The following is a 10,806-nucleotide window of genomic DNA, read 5'->3' on the forward strand; positions in this document are numbered from 1 at the left end:
GGCACGTATACACCATGGAATACTATGCAGCCATAAAAAACGGTGAGTTTGTGTCCTTTGTAGGGACATGGATGAATCTGGAAACCATCATCCTCAGCAAACTGACACAAGAACAGAAAATCAAACACTGCATGTTCTCACTCATAGGCAGGTGTTGAACAATGAGAACACATGGACACAGAGTGGGAAGCATCACACACTGGGGTCTTTTGGGGGGGCTCGGGAGGGACATCGGGGGGTGGGGAGGTTGGGGATGGATAAAAAGGGGAGAAATGTCAGATATAGGTGACGGGGGGATGGGGGCAGCAAACCACCTTGCCACGTAAGTAACTATGCAACAATCCTGCATGATCTGCCCCTGTACTCCAGAACCTAAAGTACAATAAAAAAAGTAACACTTTGTAAGAGGTTTCTATTTTATCTAAATATTAATAGAACAATTTTAGTTAATTTGACAATGATGAACTTGCATTGCCAAGGATTTTCAGAATACAGTTTCTATGAGGCATTGAAATAGTTTTTATTCTAATATCTTAATATTCAAAACTGAATGTAAGGCTTGGGTAAGTGTCACATTCTCTTCTCCCAGTTCTCTCATGATGGCTTTACATAAGTAGATACAATGAAACTTGTAGTAAAATATTGTATCTACTGTCTAAACATTTTGTGTCTAGCCCAAGCACAAATAAATATATATATCATCACTTTGGCATGTCCAGAGCTTGAATCCCAGACATGATTATGATTCAGATTATGCCAGAATTTTACCAGAATTCAGCAAGTTTTCTACATGTTCTCTCTTCTAACATTAATACTCTCAACTTGGGGTAAACAAACAATGTGAAAAGTCAAAATTCTTCTTGGTAGAAATTCTGAAATGTACGTAGCAAATGAACTACACTTCTTTTAACTACAGAAAGAAAACCAAAAAGCAGGGTAGACGGTACAAGGAGCACTAATTCATTGCTTTAGTGAAGAAGTCTAAGAAAAGGAAAGAAATAAAAGGCTTGGGACTCAAAAAGGCCAGGTTTCTTGCTCAGGCCTGATGGCACTTCTGCCTTTTATTGAAGTAAATGATACCATAAGGTTTCTTGTAAGAAATGATCAATTTTGATCCCATTGAAAATGTTTGCACAGTAATTTTCTTGACTGCAGTTCAGTCCAGTGTCCTTTTTCTGAATGTGTCTTCTGTGAAGACTTTCATCACGAGTACTGTGGCTGCCCTCTTATGCCTTAGCATTGAGACTAGCCTTAAGTTCAAAACCTTGGAATCTGATGTGATCCTTCAGGTCCAACTTTATAAAGGTTGTGACATTTTATTAAAACATATTTAAAGGATTAGAAGAAAACACCTTTGGACAAAGAATGTTCCATAGGCCAAAGTGTTGACTAGATGTTTACACATTTAAAACATCTTAGCTCTGACAGGTACTTGAGAGTTTAATCCTCTTATTTTCTTCTAAATTGATAAATATAGAAAACTGAAGTCCCAAAACATTTAAAAAACCTTTAACACACCTTGAACAAATACTTAACAACTGTGTGAGAAAGAATGATTTGGTCACATCTTAGTTAGCAAATAAGAGAGTTAGAAATAAAACCCAGATTATTCTCATTCTTTTAAACACATTTTTCATCATGCACCACATCTAGGCCCTTCTCCCAGTATCCAAACTCTCGTGGGTGTGATTCCATTCTCAGGTGGACCACTTAGTATGTGATTTAGGGAAGGGTAATTTCCTTCTGCCTCAGGGATTTGTGTTTTACATCTTTCAGAAATTAACAATGTATCTCCCAGTTCAGTGCCCATCCTTGCTATAATTATAGTTTACTTGCAGCCGCAACTAATGCATGAACAACAAGTAACGCATACTGGCATTCCTTAAAACTGAGTCATTAACAATAGATCATTTTCATCTATAAATTTAAAGTTGACTCCAGCCTGGGTGACAGAGGGATACTTCATCTCAATAATAAATAAAATAAAGTTGTCAAATGATCCCTTCAGAATCCCTTATTTGAAGCTTACAAAAAGATGTTACTATTCTCTTTATTATTTTCATAGATAGATACCAGAAAATTTGACCTTGTGGTAAAGTACATTTAGTTCATCTCAGTGCAGCTGCAAATAACTCCTCATAAGGGTGACTAACAGGGCGGGTCCATAGCTAGTGTAACAACTAAAACTCTTTTATGTTAATTAGTACAGAAAATGTATCTTTAGCTAAACCTCCAAAGACTTTCCTCTCATCTTAAAGGAAAACCAACTGGATAACAAACAAGAGACTTTTTGTACCAGTGACTTATTGATATTACCTTCCAAATCTTGGCAGTCTATGAGCAATCAAAATTAAAATGTTAGAAATTGTACTTACATATCCTCTTCTCAATACTACGCTGAATCATGAGGGATTTTTGTTATTTTTAAATTAATACTAATATGTAGCATGTGGATAATTTTTAAAGACAATGTTTTAAAATAATGTTCTCATCTTTTCCTTTCTAAATATCTTGTCTTCCTTTTCATTGTTCATTTCTTTGCTCCATTATCCTTAAGTTGTATGGACTTTCCCACCAAGGTAAACGATTGTTCTAACTATTTTTATAATATATATTTGTGTTATATTTTCATTAAACTTATGAAAAATCAGTTTCTGCCCCATTAAATTAACCATAACATTCATATTTTTTTATTTTTCAATTCATAAGATAGCATACAAAACTACTGCCATGTATCTCTATATATTTAAAATCTTTATTAAATTGTTTTATAAATTAAAACTTAAACTAAGTCATTTTAAAGAAATGTTTGGCCATCAGATTTGGGTGTATTTAATGTGTTTCCTCATTTATCTCTAATTAGAAACACTCTGGAAAAATCTGTAGGAGGGAATTACTGTGGACAACAAGAAGTCATTTTGCTTTTGTTATCCAGGCCTTGTCTTCTAGATTAATTATAACGATGCTGAGGAAAGTAGGACTCCTGAAGCAATTAACATAGTCTTTGGACAAGAAGAGTAAAGATTTCATCAAAATTATGGTGATTGGGTGACCCAACAGAGAGGAATTAACTTACTATTAGACATTGGTCTGGAAATGAAATGTAATATAGGGAGAGGAACTAGTTGTGATTTATAAACAGTTACAGAACAAATTGCTATATAATCCAAAGAAGAGATTTTAAACATCCTAATCCCAAAAGAAAGGTGATGAAGGGAACATAATGCGTTTAACTGTTCGTGTCATACCCATGACACTATTTCTACATTTCAGCCCATATCAAAGGCAGCTATGATCTAGAGACCACATTTACTAGGTTCTAATCCCGACTTCATCACATGACTTACTAACTACATATATTCGGGCAAGTTACCTAATCACGTTGCCTCAGTTTCTTTATCTGTGAAACAAGGATAACATTAGTACCTACCTCTAACCTTATGGCCTGAAGGTAATTTATATAATATTTTAAATAATTTTGAATATGAAACAAAGTTTCAACTGCATTTTGACTGCAGGTATAAATTTTTCCAATTGCGGCATCATGTAAGTAAGTGCTCAAAAAGTTTGATTTTGGATTGCGGATTTTCCGATTAAGTATGCTCAACATATACTACAAACTGGGTGAATTCCAACCATAGAAATGTATTGTCTCACAATTCTAAAGTCCAAAATCAAGGTATCAGTAATGTTGATCCCTTCTGGAGGACTGAAAGGAGAATCTACTCCATCCCTCTTTTCTGGTGCCATTCTTGGTGTTTCCTTGCTTCTTGACAAACTATTCAAATCTCTGCCTCTCTCATAACACAGCATTCTCTTCCATGTCCATATCCAAATTTCCCACATCTTATAGGGACACTAGTCATTGTATTAGGACCCATTATGCAGTATGACCTCATTTTAGCTGAATTACATTTGTAAAGATGCTATTTCCAAATAAGGTTACATTCACAGGCAATGAGGGTTAGAACTTGAACATATCTTTTGGGGTACACAATTTAATACATAAAACTAGGCTTTTGTTCAAACAGCTACACATTCTTGGAATTCTCTCCCTCTCATCTGCCTTCTATATTTTTCTTCCCATCCTTCATAGCTGACTTGGTTTTTAAAATACCCCTAAATACTACTGCACTCACCTTTCTTCCTATTACCAAGCCATTAAGAACTTAATGTAACTGTATGTTAGTTCTCCAGCCAAGCTAGACTCTGAATAAGTGGATCCTAGGATACTTCCTATTCCCAATGGTACTAACACTGTTGGGCAGTGGACCTTTATAAATATTAATGATAAGTTTACTACTTTGTTAGTTTAATAAGTGTGTCCATATATTGTTTGCCTCTGTTTATGAAATAATATGTGAATGAAGAAAAATGATTATCAAAGTTGTGTCATATGATGATGCTTATCACACCAGAAAAAATAGCTTGAAAGCTCTTTCATAAGCCATTTTATCAAGAAGCATGAAGCCTTTGGTCCTTTTACAAAAGCAACTTAAAATCTAGCTGGGAAGACAAGGACTAGACAGAGAACAATTAGAGGAAAAGAAAGCTTTAATGTTTTGTGGTATTATATAGTTATAGGCTGTATTTGTAAATCCTGACACTAAAATAACTAGAAAATTAGGCAATATATGATAAGGGATAAACTATAGGTTCCAAATAGAAGAGAAGAGATCAAAGTTCCTCTTTAAACTAAAACAAGTTTGAGATGTCTTGTAGATTTGGGAATGGGGTTGTTTTCTGTCACTTCAGTTAATTCATGAAAAAGATCATGTCATTTGGTTATGTAACAATTAGAATATTACTTTCTCATTCAGGGGTTTTGCAGTGTGTGTCTTTCTAATCCATTCACCAATCAAGTGACACAAAGCTAATTTACTGACATAAATGTCATACAACATCACAGACGCCACAAAGATCTTGACACAGTAGTTCCTTTTTGCACTGGCTACAGCCGAAGTTGAAATCACAGGACTAGAAGAAACATACCTGACTCTTCACTCTTAGGATTACTCTGACTAAAGAATTTCAACCCATATATTACAGCTAAAAGCTGTCTGCCAGAAGCTTTAACTCATTGGCCCTAATTATGTTGGGCCACTCAAGACCAAGTTTTTTTTTGTTTGTTTGTTTGTTTGTTTGAGTCGGAGTTTCGCTCTTGTTACCCAGGCTGGAGTGCAATGGCGCAATCTCGGCTCACCGCAACCTCCGCCTCCTGGGTTCAGGCAATTCTCCTGCCTCAGCCTCCTGAGTAGCTGGGATTACAGGCACGCACCACCACGTCCAGCTAATTTTTTGTATTTTTAGTAGAGACGAGGTTTCACCATTTTGACCAGGATGGCCTCGATCTCTTGACCTCGTGATCCACCCGCCTCGGCCTCCCAAAGTGCTGGGATTACAGGCGTGAGCCACCGCGCCTGGCCAAGACCAAGTTTAATCCTGCTCCCACATGACAACCTATCAAACAGCTGAAAGCAGTTATCATTCTCACTGCATTTTCCCTCTTTCTGGCTTAAGTTGTATGACATGTTACCATAACCTTTCCCTCCCGACCACTTTCACTCTTGTGTGTGCCCCAGCTTGTCTATCACCCCGTTAAAGGGTGATGTCCAGAACTGAATACAACTTTCAGATGTGCGCTGACAGCCACAACATATTTATAGCAACGATACCCCAGAAATAATGCCCCATAATGCCTCATTTCTCTTATCTCTTCTCCATCCCCACAGAGTGAGCTCAGATCTTTACAATAAAGAAATTCCTTTAATAGCTTCCTTACTGGACCACTGACCACCACAATCTTCATGCTATTCTTCTTCTTTTCTATAATAAAATTATTATAACAGGATAATGGCACTTCTATAAAAATTTTTAGAGGCCCTCTGTTTTCAGCATAAATATCAATAAAACTTAATTCCTTAGGAAGACAGGGAAGTCTAGGAAGAAGTATTTTGGCATTATTACCAGTTCAGTTTCTGCCAACTTCCTCTGTATTTATTCTGGGTTGAATTGTGAACCCCCAAAATTCATATGTTGAATTACTAATCTCCAGCTCCTCAGAATGTGACCTTCCTGGAAATGAGGTCATTGCACATGCAGTTAAGATGAGCCTTTGGAGTAGGCGCTAATCCAGTATAATTGGTGTCTTCATAAAAAGGGGAAATTTGAACACACACACACACACACACATACACACACATATACACACACAGAGGCCACATGAAGAGGAAGACAATCATCTACAAGCCAAGGAGAGAGGCCTGCAACCATTTCTTCCCTCACAGCTGTCAGAAGAAACCAACCCTGCCAACATCTTGATTTCAGATTTTTAGCCTCCAGAACTGTGGGATGACTTCTTTAAGCCCCCCAGTTTGTGGGGCTTTGTCACAGCAGCCCCAAAACACGTATACCCATTCTCTTACCCATTCTCCACAAAACAGTCCTGAGTGCCAGTGAATTAACGTGTGAAGTATTCATTCATTTGCTTTCGAGATATAAGAAACAGCCTCCAAAATTAGTGGTTCAAAACAACCACCATTTTTTTAGCTCATGATTCTGCAGATGAGAAAATTGAGCTGCGTTCTCCTAGGCAGTTCTTCCAGTCTGGATGGGTTCCACTGATTCTGTCTAGATTCATTCAAACCTTAAAGGTCAGCTGGTTGGGCTGTCATGGTATCGGCTGGAACATCTTGAATGATAAGACCTCTCCCCATGTGGTCTCTCACCCTCCACAGGCTACAGGAGTTTCAAAAAGCAAAAGAATAGGCCTCAACCTGAGGGACCTTCTCAAGTCTCATCTTACATTCCATTCTCTACTGCTCCATTAGTCAAATCATAAGGCGAGGCCAGATCCAAGGGTTATGGAAACAGATCACCTCTTTATGGAAAGAAATGTAAAGTCACATTACCTGGATGTAGATACTGGGAAGCAAAGAACATGCAATTTTTCTTCATTACCAAATTCATTCATTCATTACCAAACTTCACTCCTTTATTGCCAAATTCTTTCTGTGATCCCCACAGAATGTATAAGGCATCATGAGTACAGTCATTAAACACACACACGCACATGCACGCATGCTCAAAGCAAACATGGTCCCTGCCTCTATATTACCTATTATTTGAGATAATACTTAACATGAGAAAGCTTAAGTATTCATATGAAATTGTAAAATAAAAGCAACCTAGAGCAAGTAAAAAACATAATCAACATGCAGAAAATAGGGATCTGGGTCTAGAAAGAAGAGATATATTCTAGTCAAGTAATTCTCAACTGGGAGTAAATTTGCACCACAAGGGACATTTGGCAATACCTGGAGATATTTTTTGTCATAACTAGGGGACGAGAAACTTCCACTGGCATTTAGTACCTAGAGCCAAGGGATGCTGCTAAATAATGCACAGGCCATCCCCTTGCAACAAAAAATTATCTGATCCAAAATGCCAATAGTCCTATGGTTGAGAAGTCCTGTTTTAGTCTGCAGATTCACACCAGCACTGGAAAATCTGGGCATGACAGCTTCTCCTCTCATTACAGCTGCCCCCTTTCAATAGACCATTTTATTTGAAACTATTAGGAGAAATACAACATGTTTCAGACCCTAGAGGCACAATATCTCTTATTCCTGATGCCCTTTCCTAGGCACCCATGATGCAAAAATAAGAATGACTCTGTCTTTGCCTTCCAGGAGCCCAGAGTCCAGGAGAGATAATGAGGAGTAAAATGTTACAGTGAAGCTGCGTGTTATGAGAAAAACCTGGGACAGTAATGTCCCCTCAAACTGGGAAGGAGCCAAGAAACCAAAAAAATGACTCAGACAAACACAGCTTGGCAAATAGATTTTATTACAACTTTCATACAGGGCATTCCTGAGTGATAGAAGGACAACTCCAGCGATCTGCACCCCCTCCAATCTCTAAGCTGCTTTTAAGCTAATTTTCTGACTCTGCCTACTGTGAACAACAAGACATTTTTCACTGGTATGTTTCCAGATACCTTCTGGGATGGTTTGAGTTCTCAGGGACGTGAGTTCCTTAGCTGGTCACCATGGTCTTGGCTCACCAACTAGCTTTCAGAGTTTAAGCAGCGAACACTCACCCCTAAGCAACCCAGTGGGTGACCCATCACACTACACCACCCCGATAGGCACCTCCTCTGAGTCCAGATCTTATCTGGACCTCTGTCTCATGCTACAACTGCTCACAGAAGTGTGTACCTCCTATTAGGCCACAAACTTCCACAGGGGAGACCTCATCTTACTCATCTCTGGATCCTCATGGTCTATAAATGTTGTTGAATGATGCATTTCAGGGCAAATAAGGGGTGGTGATTCTAGTTCCATGTTGTCAAATACGTGAGGTATGCTGTGTGTGAACCCCAAAAGACGTGTGCATAAAAGCTGCCTGCATCTACATTGTGCACCTCAGATTCCGGCACCACCCTATATCACTAATGAGACGACAAAATTAGCTTTAAAATTATTTTCAGGTAAAATTAAAACTCAGTGAGGTGTCTCTGAATTACACATCTCCTGTTCTGGGAAAGCCTGGTCTTCTTCAGGACTGCCAGGTGTCATTGATGGTGATTGCTATCTTTAGGTCACTGAATATGTCATCTAATACTTGATTTTTGACTTTCATTTAGGCTCTGTCCTCTCTTTTTCACTGACTAACATGCCTAAAAATATTTGTTTAACTATTTGTTTGAATAAATAGTCTTGTAACATTTTACTCCCACGTGCTTTAATAGTCACTGAAAAGCTGTCATTTAAAAATACGTCCTCTCGTGTGCAAACATCTGGCCTACCCACTTAGCATTTTGAAATAAGTAGTAATTATCTAACTCTTGTTTTGGCATGATATTGGGTGACAACTTAAAATTCCAGCATCTATTCCCAAACCTGGTGACTGTTACTGAGCAGAATTCACTTTGTAGGAACACTGGAGTTTAATTTAGCACCACATGCTCTTGCCTTCCAAAATTCAAAATTAAGGCTTGGCATTGTAGTTCACACCTGTAATCCCAGCACTTTGGGAGTGCGAGGCAGGCAGATTGTTGAGGTCAGGAGTTCAAGACCAGCCTGACCAATATGGCAAAACCCCATCTCTACTAAAAACACAAAAATTAGCTGGGTGTGGTGGCCAGCGCTTGTAATCCCAGCTATTCCAGAGACTGAGATGAGAGAATCGCTTGAACCTGGGAGGCAGAGGTTGCAGTGAGTGAGATCACACCACCACACTTCAACCTGAGCAACAGAGTAAGACCCTGTATCAAAAAAAAAAAAAAAAAAATCAAAATTAAGTGCTTGACACTACTTAGCCACATATTAAGTGAAATCAGAAAAATTAAAATGTGTCCAGGTGTTAGACATAGAAAAGTTTAGAAAATTTTGCAATTTGGATTCTGAAATTATGATGTCCTAGGATTAATAGTTCTTTACAAAAAGAAAAAGAAGAAGGAGGGGATAAAGGGGAAGAGAGAACCCTATGAAAGCATTACTAGAGACACTGTCATGAGCAGGAGTTTTTTTAGGCTCACCAATAAGGCTGGCCCTTTGGCATCTCTTCCCCCAAGCTCTTTGGAGTAGAATCTTATTAGAATAGTACCGAGGTGGTTTAGGCAGGTTTTAATTCATTCTCCAAGCTTTACAAATGGGGTGTGTGCACATTTTTGATAGAGATTGGCTAGCTAATTACCAAACGTTTTCCTATAGAAGGTCTACATTTCTGGGTTATCACTGGGCTCTGGCCAGTGTAATGTGAGCAGAGGCCATGTATGCCACATACCATTGTCAATGGCCTTCCTTCTTCTGCGGGCTTCACACAGATGAGCAGAGTAACCTGGGAAGCCCTGTGTTAAGGGCAGAGTTCAATGGCAGAAGGGACCTGGGTTTCCAAATCACTGCTTGGAAGGAAGTGTCAGATGAACAGTCATTTGAGACTCCTTACGGAATTCTTATAGAAACAAATTATTGTGCTAAATCACTGAGATTACAGGTTTAATCTGTTGTAGCAGCTATTACCTTAACTAATATACAGTCTATCTTTAAAGAATTACTTAGAGAGCTTCAGGAAAAGGAGATTTAAAAGGGGGAGCAATGGACAACTGGGGATTTATTCATTCTTTCAACAAATATTAAGTTCCTGCTATGTTTTTGTTGATAATCTATTAAGTAAAGATAGGGAAGTGAACAAAACAGACAATATAACCATGTGGAACTTATATTTTAATGGAGAAAGGGGGAAATATCAGAAAAATATCTGAGAAAAAAAACAGAGTGAATCCCAGTGGCAGAGAGCAAGGTGTAGGAAATGTGACTCACTCTGATGGAATCGTGCCTGTTTTAGAGTCTAAGTGACACCTGGGGCCACTGACTTCCACAGGGGGAAGAGTGGCATGAGGATGGTCTTGATGGCATAGGACAGGCAGTAGTTGTGAGACTGGGAATACTGCAGGTGGGCAAGAGGGGCTGGGGTCTTGCAAGACCAACCAGAGATTCCTAGATCCATCATTCCAGAACATAGTATTCCATAAAGATATTTATACCTTTAATAATAAGGAAAAAACATAGGTGCTTATACAGAACACAAACATTTATAAGCAGAAGTACAGAGAAACTAAGTGCAATAAATCTTCTAGCTGAAATGTTTACCTTCTCCTTTTGCCTATCCACATGAAAGAAGTTAAAAACTATATAGAACTGGAGGGTAAAAATTTTCAAAGTGAAATATAATTAGAATTCAGAACTACATTAAAAATATAGTACTGTGATGGCAACACATTAGTCACAGCTTCTACCGATC

This window comes from Cebus imitator, unplaced genomic scaffold, assembly GCF_001604975.1.
Source record: "Cebus imitator isolate Cc_AM_T3 unplaced genomic scaffold, Cebus_imitator-1.0 Scaffold245, whole genome shotgun sequence".
Classification (NCBI taxonomy): Eukaryota; Metazoa; Chordata; class Mammalia; order Primates; family Cebidae; genus Cebus; species Cebus imitator.